Source organism: Nicotiana tabacum, chromosome 22, assembly GCF_000715075.1.
Source record: "Nicotiana tabacum cultivar K326 chromosome 22, ASM71507v2, whole genome shotgun sequence".
Lineage (NCBI taxonomy): Eukaryota > Viridiplantae > Streptophyta > Magnoliopsida > Solanales > Solanaceae > Nicotiana > Nicotiana tabacum.
This window is the reverse complement of record NC_134101.1, coordinates 75669045-75689253: the sequence shown is the minus strand read 5'-3', so window position 1 is coordinate 75689253 and position 20209 is coordinate 75669045.

The following is a 20209-nucleotide window of genomic DNA, read 5'->3' as shown; positions in this document are numbered from 1 at the left end:
CGAATCAATGAAGTTATCACAATGATTAATCATGTCAGTACTATTAGTAGTAACCTTCATGTCTCTTAGGATATAACCTCCTGAAATACCATGTTCATCACATTAATGGATTCTTGAATAATTCTAGCCAATCTCGAACCTCGATGTTCATATTTGAAGTAACCTATGGGGGTTGAAGGTTCAAACATATAAAATAAGAAGCATCATCCCGTGATCAAATATATTGGATAGGAAGTTTTATGGTCATATTTAAGCTAGCACATCTTAGAGTAATTGTTGGAGGTCGCCAAAGGTTTAGTTTAGATGTTTGGCATAGGGATTTAGAGTTGAAGAAAGTGAACAGGTTATTCTCAAGATTTTCTCTATGAATATATTGGGTGAATTGTTAAGAAAGGTAAAGTATGTGTAGTCACATTAGGCCTTATGAAATCTTGAAGAAAATTGGCCAAACTATGAGTATGATATTTCCCTATTATTTTCCTCTGTGTACCCGATGTTTCATATGCCTATGTCTAAGAAGGTAACTGGAAATCCTTTGTATATAGTTCCGGTGGAGGTTATTAAAGGTGAATTTAATGGATAATTGGATTATGAGGAGGAACTATTTGCTATCCTTGTTAGATAAGTCCGAAAGTTAAGATTGCCTCCGTCAAGTGCTATGGCTAAGTCTGTGAGTCCAAGAGATCACCTCGTAGGCCGAAAGTGTTGAGGAAAGGAAATATTCTCACTTGTTTGTAGAGCCAAATGGTTGTGGTTCAAAAATGTACCTTCTATGCATTATGGTTTAAATGTGTACATTTCATGTAAAGATACCACTTTTGTTAATGTAATGCCCTAATGTTGAGATAGGTGTTGTTGATATATATTGTGATGCATTGTTGAGTAATGGATATATTGTTAGGACTGATTTCTGGGATTCTCTGATAGGTGGATAGGCCCAGTTACAGGGGAAACTCTGTCAAAAATTTTAAGAATTTGTAAAGATAGCCAAATCTTAAGGTCTATAAGTAAGTTGAAATTTTGGAAAGAATGTATAAGACCGAGGTAGTCATAAGTGCCTATGTATAACAGTTGGAGGTAAAATAATGGTAACTCTATTCTTATAAGGGACTTGTAAAACATTCGAGGACGAATGTTCTTAAGTGAGGGAGAATGTAACACCCCGAAAAATTTCGAAGTACTTAAGCGCTATTATAAAAATCAATGTGCGCTAATTATATTATTTTGTGTGTAGACAAGGAATATTATATGAATTATATCAATTGATCATGATAATATATGTATGAGATGCATTAAGAATGGTTTATGGTCTAAGAAAGGCCCCAAGGCTAAGTCAAGTTGAAAATTTTATGATGGGATAAAGTTTTAAGTGAGTTCGCACAAGACCTAACTTCAAACGATCATATCTCTCTTGATATGAAGAGTTATATGGTGTATTACCTATAATATTAAATCCCTTTGAGTCTAATTTCCAACGCTTCAAACCGTTTGTCATTTGGACATTCTTACAGGAGGTTATGACCAAATTACCAAAGGCAGACAGAATGTGATTCTGCGACCAATTCTGCAACCATTATGCGATCGCAAAATGGTTATGCGACCGCAATATTGTCGCAGAATGGACCAGAACAGCCCAGTTCTGGGCACTAATTTGTGCGACCATTGTGCGACCTGCACACCAATTGTGCGGTCCATTGTGCGACCGCATAACTGAGTTCGGAGGGTTAATTTTCCTTTTTACATAACCCAACCCCATTTTGATAAATAGGCTTTGGGGCTTATTTTGGGGTGTTTTTCTAAGGTTTTTAGAGAGAGGTGAGAGCATTCTAGAGAGAGAAGGAGGGAACCCAACATTATAATCATCCAATCTTGAACCAATCTTCAAGAATCAAGGAAGCTAATCACAAAATCTTCATCTAAGAGGTAAGGTTCCATACCCTAGTTTCCAATTTCGAATTTGGGTAAAAGATAGTTGATTTGGAGTATTATTCTTGGGTATAAGAGCATTATTTATACATGCTTGTACTAATATGGTTTGTGGGAAGATTGTTGATCTCAAATAAGTAAAGATTGGGTTGTGGAGTGAAGGAAATCTTGTAGAAGAATCTTGTAGTTAGATTTACACACCTAGTGTTTGATAAAATGCTCAAATGAGCTGAGATCATGAATATATTCCTAATAATGGTTGAATTTTATTATGTCTCAAAATAGATTGGGATTGCTAGAATTTTCGGAATATTTTAGTAATTTAAGGAAAGCTCAAAGCAAAGTGTGTTGGCTAATCTTTCTCTTTTGGAATTGAATTCCATAAAATTTCCGTAAGTTTCAAAGTATGGGTTGCGTATTAAAAGGTTATAGCTTTGAGTCGTGTTTTAATGAAAGATAGTATGCCAAATTGTGTGAAAAAAATCTCAATATTCTTAAGACTCTTAATTGCTCATATGTGTACCTAAAGTCTTGTTTTGGAAATGTCTTATTGTTGATAATATATAAAGATGGTTGGAAGTGAAATAAGTTAATTGGGGATATAGAGTGTGACCAACGTGCCAAGAATTTAAGTTATGATTGTAGCTAGAAGTGCAAATAATTTTAGAAGATGCGATAAAGAATATGAAATGAGCCTCGACTCAATTCTTTAAACAAAAGACTTCGAAGATAGAATTGCCTAAAAGCTTTTGTACTCAATTCATGCCCATTAGTGGTTGCTTTAACTAATACTTTGCTTTATAAAGATATCTAGTGCGATTCGAGTTCTATATATACTCATGTGTAGAAATTGTACATGGTCCTTTTTGGGAAAGAGTATTACAAGAGTAAATGGTGTATTGATTGTTTATGATTTTTCATGTGTATTTCTATTGTTGGTTGGTATGCCTCATTCTTTGGGAAGAAACCATTTGTGTTTGAAGTTCCCATTTCATATGGATTGGAAGTATATGATTTCTAAAATTTTCTATATGTTGATATTTGATGGTGATCTTTGAAATTGAAAGAGGTGAAAGTGTGGAATATGAAATACGGTCATCGTGCCAGGAATAAAGAATCTTGTGAATGGCCTAATGAGTAAAGAAAATATTGTCATTGTGAATGATTGGAAATACTAATGAAAATTTATACAATGTGAAAGATGTTGAGGTGAGTACAATTGTATTTATGAAATTTATGTTTGCAAATCAAATTAAAAATATTTTTGTGAGCATCATTAGCAAAACCGAGGAAGGGTGGGTCATAAGGCCCACACCTGAAACTACACGTGTTGGTGTAGGGGTGGATTGGGATTATTCCCCTTATTTGGGATGATATTGGAACCTTTGGGAAATTGTGATATTATTACCCTTAATTGGGATAAAACTAGAATCTCTGTGGATTGGAAAAGTTAACCCGCACGGCATATGAGGGAAGGCGGCCTAGCTGATCGGGTGGAGATCAGATGCCATATTGCGCATATGGTGGTACTACTCTTGGTAACAACTTTATTTCGCATCACATGTCAAATCACATTGTTCGTGGGGAGGTGGCCTAGCTGATCGAGCGTGATCGAACTTCGTGCTAACAAAGACGGTGGTATATCAGTGCTAATCATATCCCAACTAAAATTGTATATGAAGTTCGTATTTTGAAAATTATTATGTTTTAACTGAACATTTGGATATTGTTGATTATTACTTGTTGTTTTTATGTGTTGCCTTTTCTTATATGGGTATTCTATTTTGAAAGAAGACTTTTAGCTATGCATACTAGTGCTATTCGACAGTACTAACGTCCCTTTTGCCGGGGGCGCTGCATCTTTAATGGATGCATATGGTTCTACAGCAGACGGCATTGATCAGTGATAGCAGTGCACTCTTTTCAGCTAATTTGGTGAGCCCCACTTCAATTTGGGGTCATATATCTTTTGTTTCTCATGTACTGTGTTTTGAGGTATAGTCGGGGCCTTGTTCCCGGCATTTCCATATTACTCTTCTATTGTATTAGAGGCTCCGTAGACAGGTTGTGGGTTGTGGTTGAAGTTGGGAATTGAACTAGAAATGTTGGTATTTGGAAATCATGTTTTTCATTAATTCTATAAATTCGTAATATTTTGGAAATTATGAATGAAGCTGCTAATGGGAATGAAAAGGAAGTTGTTAATAAACTTTTTTCAGTGATTGATTAATGGAGTACATCTCCTCTTTATTCATGGATGGGTTTAGGTAGAAGGAAATCTAACAGGCTTGCTCGGTCGGGTTCTCTCGGTTGAGCACCGGTCGCGCTCCCCGAGTTTGGGGCGTGACAAGGGTAAACAGTAGTAAATGAAATAACAGAAGGTGATTCCGAAGCCTGCGAGGGATGAGCAATGTCCGAAGGCTGATAGCTCGCACCTGGATCTGCACATGAAAATATGTGCAGGAAAGGGGCATGAGTACACCACAATGGTACCCAGTAAGTGCCAAGCCTAATCTCGGTCGAGTAGTGACAAGGTCAGGTCAAGGCCCTATCGGAGTAAATATAATAACTTAAACAGTAAAAGATATAAGTAAACTTTACGGTAACACAGTTAAAGAAATTATTGAAAATTTAACAGTTAAGGGAGCCCTCGGCTCAGAACAAGGTAAAACACAATGTACAATCTCCCGGGATACCGTCTCGTAGTTCCGAATGAATATGAAGTACAGGGGTATCTCCCGGAATACGTCCGTAGTCCCAAAGTAAATATGCAGTGCTGGGGGATCTCTCAAAATACGACCGTAGTCCCAAGATAAATATGCGAGACAGGGGGATCTCGCGGAATACGTCCGTAGTCTAAATTTAAATATGCAAGACAGGGGGATCTCGCAGAATACGTCCGTAGTCCCAATTTAAATATGCAACGCAAGATGAAATGACAGGTATGACATCGAGTTATACAGTTTACACTGAACACAGATAAGGAAAATAGGGACTTAACTAAGCATGGCTCACAGAATGTCAAATAGGCAGTTAAAACACGTAAGCATGCTTCTCTAATCTAAGCTAAAATATTAAACGTATTAGTGCAATTTAATAAGGGAAAATAGTTTATGATTTAGAAAGGAAAAAGGGGATTTTTGCAGTAGTAGCCCGTGTACGTACTTGTCACCTCACGTACACGGCACCCACACATCAATTAATATCAACATCCTAAGGGGAAAGTCCTCAACACAAGGTTAGGCAAGCCACTTACCTCAAAATGCTCAAATCAACTCGATATCACGTTCTTTCCACGAGTATCCAACTCCAAATGGCCCGAATCTATTCAAATTAATCGCATAATGTAAATATAACTACAAGTAACTTATTTAACTAATTAATTCGAAGCTAAAACGTGAAATTAGGAAAATTGCCCAAAAGGTCTCCCCGGGCCCACGTCTCAGAATCAGGTAAAAATTATAAATTATGAACACCCATTCACTCACGAGTTTACTCGAGCAAGAATCATCTATATCTGACGTCAAATTCCCATTCAAATCTTAGATTTTAAACTGGGGAACCTTTTCCCCCATTTTCAAACTTCTACCCTCAAATTCCTTAATTAGACGAGGAAAACAACAATAGATTAATGTAATATACATGAATTAGAGTTAAGAATTGTTACCCACTTATTTCCTCTTCAAAACCCTTGCAAAATCGCCTTCTCCCGAGCTAGAATTCGAATTGTTGAAAAATGAGGAATGAAACCCTTGAATCTGCCTCTTCAACCCAGCGATTTCCGCACCTGCAGACCTAGGACCGTACCTGCGGTCACGCACCTGCGGACAAACCCATCGCAGGTGCGAAGTCCACTTACTTGGGATGGGTCCGCACCTGCGACCCTTGGGTCGCATCTGTGGTTCCACTTCTGCGGACAACCAGCCGCACCTGCGAGCCCAGCTTAACAAGCCCATTTTCGCATCTGCGAGCTTCCCATGCGCACCTGCAAGCTCGCAGGTGCGGTCAAACTTGAGCACCTACGCTACCGGGTTCCGCATCTGCGCACTCCCTCCGCACCAGCAGCTCTCACACCTGCGGCCTTCCTTCTGCAAGTGCGAAACACCAGAACCAGCAATGGCACCAGATTTTCCTAAGTCCAATTTCATTTTGTTAAGCATCTGAAACACACCAGAGGACACCGGTACCTCCACCAAACCTACAAACCAATCCTATAACACCATACGAACTTAGTCGAGCCTTCAAACCACATCGAACAACACCAAAATCATGAATTAAGCACGAATTCAAGCCTAAGAAATTTAGAATTTTTCCAAATTCTACAAATGACGCCAAACCATATCAAATCTAGTCCAAATGAGCTCAAATTTTACACACAGGTCACAAATGACACTACGACCCTACAACCACTTTCGGAATTCCATTCCGATCTCGATTTCAAAATTTCCATTTTCGGCCGAAATCGCCGAAAAACTAACTTTCGCCAATTCAAGCCTAAATATACTAGAGACCTCCAAAATACATTTTGGACTCGCTCCTAAGCTCAAGATCACTCAACGGAGCTAACGGAGTCGACAAAATTCCATTCCGGATCCATCTTCACACAGTTCTGACTATGGTCCAATTTCTAAGGCTTAAATTCACAACTAGGGATTAAGTGTCCCAAAACTCCCCGAATTCCATAATCAATCACTCCGGCAAATCCCAAAAGCATAAACAAATGTGGGGAAAGCATATATTAGGGGATCGGGGCTCTAATTCTCAAAACGATCGGCCGGGTCGTTACATCCTCCCCCTCTTAAAACAATCGTTCATCCTCGAACGAGTATAAAGACATACCTAAAACTGTGAAAAGATGAGGGTACTGGCTGCGCATATCCTGCTCGGTCTCCCAAGTCGCCTCCTCAACCCGCTGACCCCTCCACTGGACCTTTACTGAAACAATATTCTTTGACCTGAGCCTTCTGCCTGCCTGTCCAAAATGGTTACTGGCTCCTCAACATAAGATAGATCCTTATCCAACTGGACTGAGCTAAAATCCAATACATGAGTCGGATCACTGTGATACTTCCGGAGCATAGACACGTGGAATACCGGGTGAACTCCTGCTAGGCTAGGAGGAAAGGCAAGCTCATAAGCAACCTTCCCAACTCGCTGCAATATCTCAAAAGGACCAATGAACCTCGGGCTCAGCTTTCCCTTCTTCCCGAACCTCATGACGCCCTTCATAAGTGATACCCGAAGCAAGACCCGCTCACCAACCATAAATGTCAAATCACGAACCTTCCAGTCCGCATAACGTTTCTGCCTGGACTGGGTTATGCAAAGTCTCTCCTGAATCACCTTCACCTTATCCAGGGCATCTTGGACCAAATCTGTACCCAACAATCGGGCCTCACCCGGCTCAAACCATCCCACTGGGGACCGGCACTGCCTACCATACAAAGCCTCATACCGTGCCATCTGGATGCTGGACTGGTAACTGTTGTTGTAAGCAAACTCTGCAAGTGGCAAGTATTGGTCCCATGACCCTCGGAACTCCATCACACATACACAGAGCATATCCTCAAGAATCTGAATCATGCGCTCAGACAGCCCATCCGTCTGAGGGTGAAAGGTTGTGCTCAGCTCCACCCTAGTACCCAACTCCTGTTGTACGGCTCTCCAAAATCGTGATGTGAACTGTGTACCTCTGTCTGAAATGATGGATACTGGAACACCATGAAGGCGGACAATCTCCCTAATATAAATCTCAGCCAACGTCTCAGAAGAATAAGTGGTCAACACTAGAAAAAAATGAGCTGACTTGGTCAGCCGATCCACGATCACCCAAATAGCATCGAACTTTCTCAAAGTCCGTGGAAGTCCAACTACAAAGTCCATGGTGATCCGCTCCCACTTTCACTTTGGGATCTCCAAACTCTGAAGTAATCCACCCGGCCTCTGGTGCTCATATTTGACCTGCTGACAGTTGAGACACTTGGCCACAAACCCAACTATATCCTTCTTCATCCTCCTCCACCAGTAGTGTTGTCTCAAATCCTGGTAGATCTTCGCGGAAACGCAATGAATAGAGTACCGCGAGTTGTGGGCCTCCTCAAGAATCAACTCCCGAAGCCCATCTACATTGGGAACACAGATCCGGCCCTGCATCCTTATCATACCGTCATCACCAATAGTCACATCTCTGGCATCACCTCGCCGAACCCTGTCCTGAAGAACTAAAATATGAGAATCATCATACTGGCACTCCTTGATACGATCATAAAGAGAAGACCAAGCAACCACACAAGCTAATACCCGGCTAGGCTCTGAAATATCCAATCTCACGAACTGGCTAGCTAAGTCCTGAACATCCAAGGCTAAGGGCCTCTCAGCTGCCGGAAGATATGCCAAACTCCCCAAACTCTCTGCCCGGCGACTCAAGGCATCGGCCACTACATTAGCCTTCCCCGGGTGGTACAATATAGTGATATCATTATCATTAAGAAGCTCCAACCACCTCCGCTAACACAAATTAAGGTCCTTCTGCCTGAGCAAGTGCTGCAAACTCCAGTCATCAGTGTAGATCTCACAAGGAACATCGTACAAATAATGACGCTAGATCTTCAGGGCATGAACAATAGCTGCTAACTCGAGATCATGGACCGAATAATTGTTCTCATGCACCTTCAACTGTCAAGACACATAGGAAATCACCCTACCATCCTGCATCAATACCACTCTAAGGCCAATCCTCGAGGTATCACAATAGACAGTGTAGGACCCCGAACCTGTAGGCAATACTAATATTTGGGCTGTAGTCAAAGCTGTCTTGAGTTTCTGAAATCTCTCCTCGCACTCCTCGGTCCACCTGAATGGAGAACCCTTCTGGGTCAGCCTGGTCATAGGTGTTGCAATGGATGAAAATTCCTCCACAAAGCGATAGTAATACCCTGCCAAACCAAGGAAACTGCGGATCTCCCTAGCTGATGACGGTTTAGGCCAACTCTGCATTGCCTCCACCTTTTTCGGATCAACCTTGATCCCATCACAAGACACTATGTGGCCCAAGAATTCCACTGAATCAAGCCAGAATTCACACTTAGAAAATTTTGCATACAACCTCTTCTCGTTCAAAGTCTAATGCACGAACCTCAGGTGCTGCTCATGATCTTCCCAAGACCAAGAATATACCAGGATGTCATCAATAAACACAATGACGAAGGAATCAAGATAAGGCTGGAACACACTATGCATCAAATGCATAAAGGCTGCTGGGGCATTGGTCAGCCCAAATGACATGACAAGAAACTCATAGTGACCATATCTAGTCCTGAAACCAGTCTTCGGGATATCCCACTCCCGAATCTTCAACTGATGATAGCCAGAACGTAAGTCAATCTTGGAAAACACCCTGGCAACCTGTAACTGTTCAAGTAAATCATTGATACGAGGCAAAGGATACCTGTTCTTCACTGTAACCTTGTTCAACTGCCGATAATCAATACATATACGCATAGAACCATCCTTCTTCTTCACAAATAAGACCGGGGCACCCCAAGGTGATACACTGGGCCTGATAAAACCCTTATTCAACAACTCCTGCAACTGCTCCTTCAACTCCTTCAACTCAGGAGGAGCCATATGGTAAGGAGGAATATATATGGGTTGAGTGCCCGACAACAAGTTAATGCCAAAATCAATATCTCTGTCGGGCGGCATGCCCAGAAGATCAGTTGGAAACACATCTGGAAAGTCCCTCACTACTGGGACTGACTCAGCTGTAGGGGTATCAATACTGACATCTCTTACGTAGGCCAAATACGCATCACACCCCTTCTCAACCATTCGCTAAGCCTTAAGAAATGAAATGACCATGCGGGAAGTATACTCTAAGGTACCTCTCCACTCTAATCTCGGCAAACCTGGCATAGCCAGCATCACGGTCTTAGGGTGACAATCAAGAATAGCATAATGGGATGACAACCAGTCCATGCCTAAGATACCATCAAAATCTACCATACTGAGTAATAACAAGTCAACTCTGGTCTCAAAACCACTAAGAGCAATCAAACATGACCGATATACGTGGTCCACAATGAGAGAATCTCCCACGGGAGTAGATACATAAATAGGGAAACTCAAAGAATCCCGAGATATCCCCAAATATGGAGCGAAATAAGAAGACACATATGAATACGTAGAGCCTGGGTCAGATAATACAGATGCATCCCTATGACAGACATGGACGATACCTGTGATGAATGAATCTGAAGCAACGTCCTCTGAATGGGATGGAAGGTCATAGTACCTGGCCTGGCCTCCCTCTCTAAGGCGACCTCGACCTCCCCAACCTCCACCTCGAGCTGGCTGAGGAGGTGGGGTGGTAGCTGGGGCTGGAAGAATGGCCGGAGGACCCGCTGGAGCACGTGGAGGCTGATAAGTCCTTGAAGGTGCACCCCTCCTGGCTCTGGGGAAATCTTTAACCATGTGACGAGTGTCACCAAACTCAAAACAACCCCTCGGAGGACACAGCATCTGAGACTGATTCGGACCTGGCCTGCTGGACTGGCCGGTAATAGCACCTCGAGTAGGAGGCATACTGGATACTGGCGGTGCATAATAGGGCTCCTGAGGTCTAGGAGGAGCTGGAACACTGCTGGCTACTGGAAGAGCTAAATGAACAGGGCGACTCACAAAACCACTACCATAGCGTGCTGCTGGTGCACGCGCTCCTGAATAATGACCAGTCTCTCGAGACCTCTTGGCCTCTCTCTCCTCTCTGTCCCTGGCGAACATCCTCTCCACTCTCCTAGCAATGCTCACTGCCTGCTGATAAGTGATGTCCATCTCCAACTCCCTGGCCATACTGGTCTGAATACTGGGGTGGAGTCCCTCAATGAAGCGACGAACCCTCTCTCTGACTGTAGCAACCAGAGCCGGTGCATGGCGAGCTAACTCACTAAAACAGACTGCATACTCCAAAATAGTCACAGCACCCTGACGGAGCTACTCAAACTCTGCGTGCCAAGCATCCCTGAGGCTCTGAGGAACATACTCACGCAAGAACATCTTTGAAAACTGAGTCCAAGTGAGTGAGGCTGCCTAGTCCGGACTACTCAGCTCATAGGCACGCCACCACTGATATGTCGCTCCCCTCAACTAGAAAGCGGTGAAAGAAACCCCACTCGTCTCCACAATGCCCATAGTGCGGAGAATACGATGACACTCCTCAAGAAAACCCAAAGCATCATCTGAAGCTAGTCCGCTGAAAGTAGGTGGGTGGTACTTCTTGTACCTCTCAAGTTTGAGATGCTCTGCCTCAGAAGCAGCTACCCTGGTCTCATGCTGAACCGGAGCCACTAGGGGCATTGGAATATACTCTGGGGCCTGATCAACTTGGACCCTCTGCTCAGGAGTGCGGGCTGTGGGAGTCTGTGCCCCTCCCCTGGCTTGAGATGTAGCGGGAGCTATCGGATATAGTCTAGCCTGAGCCAAAGTGCTGAACATGCTCATGAACTGAGCTAAAGTCTCCTGGAGGGCTGGAGTAGTAATAGGGATCTCTGGTGCTGGCCCTCCAGCTGGAGCTGCTGGGGGCTCCTCTGACACAGCTCTCGCAGGTGCTCGGGCTGCACCGCGTGGTCGTTCTCTAACCCGACCACAGCCTCTGGCGGCTCTGGCAGGGAGCTCGGGTGCCTGATCGTCAGTCCTCCCAGTACGGGTCCTCACCATCTGTGAGAGAGAATTGAATTGAATTTTAGAATTTTTTTTTTGATGTCAATAACTCGCATGACAAGGAAATCAAAGAAATATGATTGTTCTTAATAGTTACATAGCTTCCTGAAGATAAGTACGGACGTATCCGCACCGATCCGCGAGACTCTAATAAACCGGCTTGTGACTCGTGACTCCTATGAACCTAGTGCTCTGATACTAACTTGTCACGACCCAAATTAACCCTCTATAAGGTGTCGTGACGGCACCTAGTCTTTACGACTAGGTAAGCCTAATATTACGAAAAATGTAAAGAAAATACAACATTTTAAAGATAAACAGCATATTGTGAATAACCAAAAGTAGTACCACTCGGCATATACAAAATAATTTCCCAAGACCCGTAATATTACTAAGTCACAAGCTGCTATAAAATATGTAGCTCTATACAAAAATCTGAAGATAATAAGGAAAATCTCTAAGCGAGGTAGTAGAAGGGGACTCCGAGGATCTGCAGACGCAAGCAGAAGTACCTTGAAGTCTCCAAGAATCAGTAGCACGCACTAACCCCGAGGCTGATAGCTCGCACCTGGATCTGCACACGAAAATATGTGCAGAAAAATGGCATGAGTACATCATAATAGTACCGAGTAATTTCAAGCCTAACCTCGGTCGAGTAGTAACGAGGTCAGGTTAAGGCCCTACCGGAGTAAATATAATAACTTAAACAATAAAAGATATAAGTAAATTTTATGGTAACACAGTTAAAGAAATTATCAAAACTCTAACAGTTAAGGGAGCCCTCGACTCAGAACAAGGTAAAACACAATGTAAAATCTCTAGGGATACCGTCCCGTAGTTTCGAATGAATATGCAGTACAGGGGGATCTTTCAAAATATGTTCGTAGTCCCAAAGTAAATATGCAGCGCTGGGGGATCCCCCGGAATACGTTCGTACTCCCAAAATAAATATGCGAGACAGGGGAATCTCCCGAAATACGTCCGTAGTCCCATTTTAAATATGCAAGACAGGGGGATCTTCTGGAATACGTCCGTAGTCCCAATTTAAATATGCAACGCAAGATGAAATGACAGGTATGGCATCGAGTTATACAGTTTACACTGAACATAGATAAGGAAAATAGGGACTTAACAAAGCATGGCGCACAAAATGTCAAATAGGTAGTTAAAATATGTAAGCATACTTCTCTAATCTAAGCTAAACAATTAAACGTATTAGTGAAATTTAATAAGGGAAACCAATTTATGATTTAGAAAGGAAAAATGGGATTTTTGCAATAATATCCCGTGTACGTACTCGTCACCTCACGAACACGGCGCCCACACATCAATTAATATCAACATCCTAAGGGGAAAGCCCCCAACACAAGGTTAGGCAAGCCACTTACCTCGAACCGCTCAAATCAACTCGATATCATGTTCTTGCCACGAGTATCCGACTCCAAATGGCTCGAATCTATTCAAATTAATCGCATAATATAAATATAAGTACAAGTAAATTATTAAACTAATTAATTCGAAGCTAAAGCGTGAAATTAGGAAAATCGCCCCAAAGGTCTCCCTGGGCCCACGGCTCAGAATCGGGTAAAAATTATAAATTATGAACACCCATTCACTCACGAGTTCACTCGAGCAAGAATCATTTAAATCTGACGTCAAATTTCCATTCAAATCTCAGATTATTAACTGGGGAACCTTTTCCCCCATTTCCAAACTTCTACCCTCAAATTCCTTAATTAGATGAGGAAAATAACAATAGATTAATGTAATATACACGAATTAGAGTTAAGAATTGTTACCCACAGATTTCCTCTTCAAAACCCTTCCAAAATCGCCTTCTCCCGAGCTAAAATTCGAATTGGTAAAAAATGAGGAATGAAACCTTCGAATCTGCCTCTTCAACCCAGCAATTTCAGGACCGCACTTGCGGTCACGCACCTGCGGACACACCCATCGCAGGTGTGAAGTCCACTTACTTGGGCAGGGTCCGCGCCTACAACCCCTGGGCCGCATCTGTGGTTCCACTTCTGCGGAGAACCAAACCCACCAGCGAGCCCAGCTTAACAAGCCTATTTCCGTATCTGTGAGCTTCACATGTGCACCTGCGCTACCGGGTTCCGCATCTACACACTCCCTCCGCACCAGCGGCTCTCGCACCTGCGGCCTCCCTTCCGCAGGTGCGAAACACCAGAACCAGCAAAGGCACCAGATTTTTCTAAGTTCAATTTCATTCCGTTAAGCTTCCGAAACACACCCGAGGCCCTCGGGACCTCCATCAAACCTACCAACCAATCCTATAACACCATACGAACTTAGTCGAGCCTTCAAACCACATCGAACAACACCAAAGTCATGAATTAAGCACGGATTCAAGCCTAAGAAATTTATAATTTTTCCAAATTCTACAAACGATGCCGAACCACATCAAATCTAGTCTGAATGACCTCAAATTTTACACACAGGTCACAAATGACACTACGACCAAACAACCACTTTCATAATTCCATTCCGAGCTCTATATCAAAATTTCCACAATCGGCCGAAATCGAAAAACTAAATTTCCCAATTCAAGCCTAAATCTACTACAGACCTCCAAAACACATTTCGGACGCGCTCTTAAGCTCAAGATCACTCAACGGAGCTAACGGAGTCGGCGAAATTCCATTTCGGATCCGTCTTCACACAGTTTCGACTATGGTCCAATTTCTAAGGCTTAAACTCACAACTAGGGACTAAGTGTCCCAAAACTCCCCGAATTCCATAACCAATCACTCCGACAAATCCCAAAAGCAGAAACAAATGTGGGGAAAGAAGATATTAGGGGATTGGGGCTCTAATTCTCAAAACGACCGGCCGGGTCATTACAAGCAGGTATACCTTGAAGTCTGGAAATAACTGTACGATCACTGGCATCTGGCACGAGAAGATGTACTTAGATCTACACAAAATTGTGTAGAAGTGTAGTATGAGTACACTACAACCAAAATACTGAGGTCGTTTTCATCGGAGCAACCAAAATACTATTCCGGGGTCATTTTCACAAAGGTCAAACTTTGGTAACATTTCTAACCTAGGCTTTCAAACCAAGAACTAAAGGGTCCAAAGCAACCAGAAACCTTTCCGGAACAAAATAACCAACCCCGTAAGTCATAAAACCAAAACTGCACATGTGCGAAGCATCAAATGGGGAATCGGGGATCATATACACAAAACGGCCAGTGTAACTCTTCTTTCTAGATTGAGTTGTATGAAGCCGATACTGAATTAACTCGAATTTCTCCAAGGCATCCCGAACAAAACCAGTGCCCAACAACCTAACCTCTCTCGGCTCAAACTAACCAACTGCAAAATGACACTACCTCCCATATAAAGCCTCATAAAAAGCCATCTAGATACTCGATTGGTAGCTATTGTTATAGGCAAACTCTGCAAGCGGTAGGAACTGATCCCATGAACCCCCAAAATCCATAACACAGGCGCATAGCATAACCTCCAATATCTGAATGGTGCGCTCGGACTGCCCGTCCATCTGGGGGTGAAATATTGTACTCAACTCAGCCTATGTTCCTAATTCACACTGCACGGATCTCTAGAAATGCAATGTGAATTGCGTTCTTCCGACAGAGATAATGGAAACCGTCATACCATAGATACGAACAACCTTACGGATATAGATCTGAGCCAACTGCTCCGAAACATAGGTAGTTACCACCAGAATAAAATGTGCCTACTGGGTTATCCTATCAACAATAACCCATAATGCGTCAAATTTATTCAACGTCCACAGGAGCCCAATAACGAAATACATGGTAATATGCTCTCATTTCCACTAGGGAATCTTAAGTCTATGAACCAAATCACCCGGCCTCTGATGCTCGTACTTCACCTATTGATAGTTCAAAAATCGAGCCACATACACCACTATATCTTTCTTCATTCTCCTCTACCAATAATGGTATCTCAAATCTTGATACATCTTAGCGGCACCCGAATAAATAAAGTACCGCGAACTATGGGCCTCCTCAAGGATCAACTCACGCAACTCATCCACATCGGGCATACATATCTGGCCCTGTATCTGCAACACCCCATCATCTCCAATAGAAACCTTGGTGGCATCGTCGTGCTACACCGTGTCCTTAAGGACAGGAAAAATAGGGGTCGCATACAAACGCTCTCTGATGCGCTCATAAAAAGAAGACCGAGAAACCACGCAAGAAAGAACTCGGCTGGGCTCCAAAACATCCAATCTCACAAACTGATTGGCCAAGGCCTGAACATCCATTGCTAGTGGCCTCTCTACTGTAGGTAAGTATGCCAAACTACCCATACTCTTCGCTTTTCCACTCAAGGCATCGGCCACCACATTGGCCTTACCGGGATGATACAGAATAGTGATATCATAGTCTTTCAGCAACTCTAACCATCTCCGATGTCGCAAATTGAGGTCCTTTTGCTTGACCAGATGCTGGAGACTTCGGTGGTCGGTATAGACCTCACATGGGACAACGTACAGATAGTGGCTCCAAATCTTCAATGCATAAACAATAGATGCCAACTCTAAGTCATGAACTGGGTAATTATTCTTATAAACTTTCAGTTGCCGAGATGCATAGGCAATAACCCTACTGCCTTGCATCAACTCCTTGCCAATCCTAGCATGTGATGCATTATAATACATAGTATAAGACCCCGAACCCGTAGGTAATACCAACACTGGGGTTGTGGTCAATGAAGTCTTGATCTTTTGAAAGCTCGCCCCATACTCCTTAAACCATCTGAAAGGAGAACCCTTTTGGTTCAATTTTGTCAAAGGTGTAACAATTGATGAGAAACCCTCTACGAATGGTGATAATATCAAGTCAACATTAGGAAACTCCGAATCTCTATAGCTGAAGATGGTGTAGGCTAACTCTGAACTGACTCAATCTTCTTCGGATCTACCTTGATCCCCTCACTAGATACCACATGACCCAAAAACGCCACTGAATCAAGCCAGAATTCACAGTTGGAGAATTCTGCATACAACTTCTTCTACCTCAAGGTCTGGAGCACGATCCTTAAATGTTGTTCATGATCCACCAGGTTATAGGAATATACCAAGATGTCTTCAATAAACACAATGACGAATGAGTAAAGATATGGACAAAATACATAGTTTATCAGGTACATAAATGTTGTTGGGGCGTTTAATGCCCAAATGACATCACTAGAAACTCGTAGTGACCATACCGAGTCCTGAAAGCAGTCTTCGAGATATCCAATTCCCGAATCTTTAGTTGATGATAACCTAACCCCAAATCAATATTCGAGAACACTCTAGCACCCTGAAGTTGGTAAAATAAGTCATCAATGTGCGGTAATGGGTACATGTTCTTCATTGTAACCTTGTTCAACTGCCTATAATCAATACACATCCGCACAGTACCATCATTCTTCTTCACAAACAGAACCGGTGCACCCTTAAGGTGAAACACTAGGCTAGATGAAACCCTTATCAAGTAGCTCCTGCAATTGTTCCTTTAACTCCTTTAACTTCACTATTTCCAAACGATATGGTGGAATAGAAATGGGCTGATTTCCCAGCACCAAGTAAATAACAAAATCGATATCCCTATTGGGAGGCATACCCGGTAGGTCTGCGGGGAACACATCTGGAAAATCCCTCACTACGGGAACTGACTCCACGGTAGGAGTATCAGCACTAACATCCCTTACAAAGGCTATATATTCCTCACATCCCTTCTCAGATTTTCAACTGGGGAACCTTTTCCTCCATTTCCATACATCTACCCTCAAATTCCTTAATTAGATGAGGAAAACAATAATAGATTAATGTAATATACACGAATTAGAGTTAAGAATTGTTACCCACTGATTTTCTCTTCAAACCCCTTGCAAAATCGCCTTTTCCCGAGCTAAAATTTGAATTGGTGAAAAATGAGGAATGAAACCTTCGAATCTGCCTCTTCAACCCAGCGATTTCCGCACCTACGGACCTAGGACCGCACCTGCAGTCACGCACCTGCGGACAAACCCATCGCAAGTGCGAAGTCCACTTACTTGGGCAGGGTCCGCACCTGCGACCCCTGGGCCGCATCTGCGGTTCCGCTTCTGCGGACAACCAACCTCACCAGCGAGCCCAGCTTAACAAGCCCATTTCCGTATCTGCGAGCTTCACATGCGCACCTGCGCTACCGGGTTCCGCACCTGCACACTCCCTCTGCACCAGCGGCTCTCGCACCTGCGGCCTCCCTTCCGCAGGTGCGAAACACTAGAACCAGCAAAGACACCAGATTTTCCTAAGTCCAATTTCATTCCGTTAAGCATCCGAAACACACCCGAGGCCCCTGGGACCTCCATGAAACCTACCAACCAATCCTATAACACCATACGAACTTAGTCGAGCCTTCAAACCACATCGAACAACAACAAAATCATGAATTAAGCACGGATTCAAGCCTAAGAAATTTAGAATTTTTCCAAATTCTACAAACGATGTCGAACCACATCAAATCTAGTCCGAATGACCTCAAATTTTACACACAGGTCACAAATGACACTACGACCATACAGCCACTTTTGTAATTCCATTCCGAGCTCTATATCAAAATTTCCACTATCGGCCGAAATCGCCAAAAAACTAAATTTCCCAATTCAAGCCTAAATCTACTACAGACCTCCAAAACTCATTGCGGACGCGCTCTTAGGCTCAAGATCACTCAACGGAGCTAACGGAGTCGACGTAATTCCATTTCGGATCCGTCTTCACACAGTTTTGACTATGGTCCAATTTCTAAGGCTTAAACTCACAACTAGGGACCAAGTGTCCCAAACTCCCCGAATTCCATAACCAATCACTCCGACAAATCCCAAAAGCAGAAACAAATGTGGGGAAAGAAGATATTAGGGGATCGGGGCTCTAATTATCAAAACGACCGGCCGGTTCATTACAAGCAGGTATACCTTGAAGTCTCTGCAAATAACTGTATGATCACTGGCATCCGGCACGAGAAGATGTACTTAGATCTACACAATATTGTACAAAAGTGTAGTATGAGTACACTACAATGGTACCCAGTAAGTATCAAGCCTAACCTTAGTAGATTAGTGTTGAGGCCAGGTCAAGACACCTACTAGGACAAGATAAACTGAACAAGGTATAATATAGACAAATAACGGATATCGAGGAAAATGATAACACAGAAATACAATAATGTATTCTAATAACAGAATTTAAGTCAATAAAGGTAATGAGAAGTGAACACATGATGAGAACAACAAGTAATCAAATACGGACAAATACAGGTAAGACAATGAAGAAAACAACAAGAACGATCCAACCAACAACCTTTCCAATATGGAATGTACAACAAGAATCATAACCGAGGCACAACACCTCATAATGTCACTTCACTAATCTCAATCACAATCTTTCCTTATATCACAGCATGAGCCTTGCATTTATTTTTAAAAATATTTTTTGAAATAGCTACACGCGTTTTAGCCCCCTTATATCACCGCGTGGCTTCAATTAATTCCCTTACTAGCAACACGTGTATAAATCATACCTTATCTCACCGCATGTGTATCAACTCCTACCCTAATACCACCGCATGCGTATCAATATCACAACACAATAAGAAACTCGCACCACATGTGCCCATATGCCACAACACTTTCCAAAATTAACAATACCAATGTTACCACAACATATAGCTCATGGCTATATCACATTGCGTACAAGAATCTCAATAACAACAAAATAAATGAGGAATACTCAACAAGGAAAGATATCTCAATAATTAACAATTTCAACCTCAATGTGATAATGGCTTTCGCAGCTTCAACATCAATAACCCAACAAGAAGATATTCCACGAAATAACAACTTCAGATAAGAGTAATTCAACAATAAAGGGCTAACAAGACAATAAGAAAGGTAGCAATTTCAACTAAAGCATATAAGAGCAATTACAACAACAAAGGATAAAACAAATGCTAACAATATCAATTAGAGCATGTGAAAGGAAATTTAACATTGAAAGATGTAACATGTTATAACAAATTCAAGTAAATGCATGGAAGAAGTCTAAAAGTCTAAACCAGTCAAAATACCACATATAGCCCGTCTACACACTCATCACCTTGGGTACACATCTTCCACATAGTACAATAAATACAAATAGCCCAAATCCTAATGGGTAGTTCCTCCCACAAAACGTTAGGCAAGATACTTACCTCAATTAGGCCAAATGAACCCGTAAAAATAGTTTTTCCCCTAAAACCCGCCTCCACACGTCTCAAACCTAACCAAAAATTGTGTAATAACATCAAACAATGCAAGAAAAACCAATTACAATAGATAAAGCTATGATCTTTACATAATTCTCCAAAAGTCAATAAACATCAACCTCGGGCCTGCCCAGACAAAATCCGATTCCAAAGGTAGATTCCAACTACCCATAACCCCACGAGTCTATGTATATGTTTGTTTTCAAATCCGAGTTCAAATTGTCTCTCAAAACGCAAATTTTCATTTTTCAAAACTTTGAAAAAAATCCCCA